Here is a 923-nt window from a genome sequence, read left to right as displayed (position 1 = left end):
TCATGAATATAGATGCAAAAATTCTTAACAAAATTCTAGCCAATAGAATTTAGCATAATATCAAAAAAAATAATACACCACGAGCAAGCAGGATTCACACCAGGTATGGAAGGATGGTTCAACATTAGAAAATCAATCAATGTAATCTACCACATAAATTAAAGGAAAGGAAAAGAATCACATGATCATCTCAATTGATGCAGAAAAGGCATTCAACAAAGTCCAACACCCATTCCTGATAAAAACTCTCAATAAAATAGGTATCCATCTGCAAAAAAATGAATCAGGACCCATACCTCAAGCCATATAAAAAAACTAATTCAAAATGGATCAGAGACCTGAATATAAAGCCAACAACTATAAAGTTCATAGAAGAAAAAATAGGACCAACGCTACAGGTCTTAATACACGGTACTAACAGGATACAAACCATAACCATCAACACACAAACCCCAGAAGATAAGCTAGATAACTGGGATCTTCTAAAAATCAAACACCAACAACCATGCTCTTCAAAAGACATCACCGAAAGAGTAAAAAGAGAACCTACAGAATGGGAAAAAATTTTTGGACAGCACAAGTCAGACAAAGGTATAATCTCCATAATCTACAAGAAAATCCAACACCTCTACAACAAAAAGACAAATAATCCTTTTAAAATATGGGCAAAGGAAATGAACAGACACTTCACCAAAGAAGACATTCAAGCGGCCAACAAACACATGAGGAAATGCTCGCTATCACTAGCCATTAGAGAAATGCAAATTAAAACCACAATGAGATACCATCTCACCCTGGCATCACTGGACGAATCAAAAACACTGGAAATAACAAATGTTGGAGGGGCTGCGGGGAGATGGGAACTCTTATGCACTGCTGGTGGGAACGCAAAATGATACAACCATTTTGGAAAATGATATGGC

Source organism: Trichechus manatus, unplaced genomic scaffold (assembly GCF_000243295.1).
Source record: "Trichechus manatus latirostris isolate Lorelei unplaced genomic scaffold, TriManLat1.0 scaffold00013, whole genome shotgun sequence".
In the NCBI taxonomy this organism is placed as follows: domain Eukaryota; kingdom Metazoa; phylum Chordata; class Mammalia; order Sirenia; family Trichechidae; genus Trichechus; species Trichechus manatus.
This window is presented reverse-complemented; position numbering follows the sequence as displayed.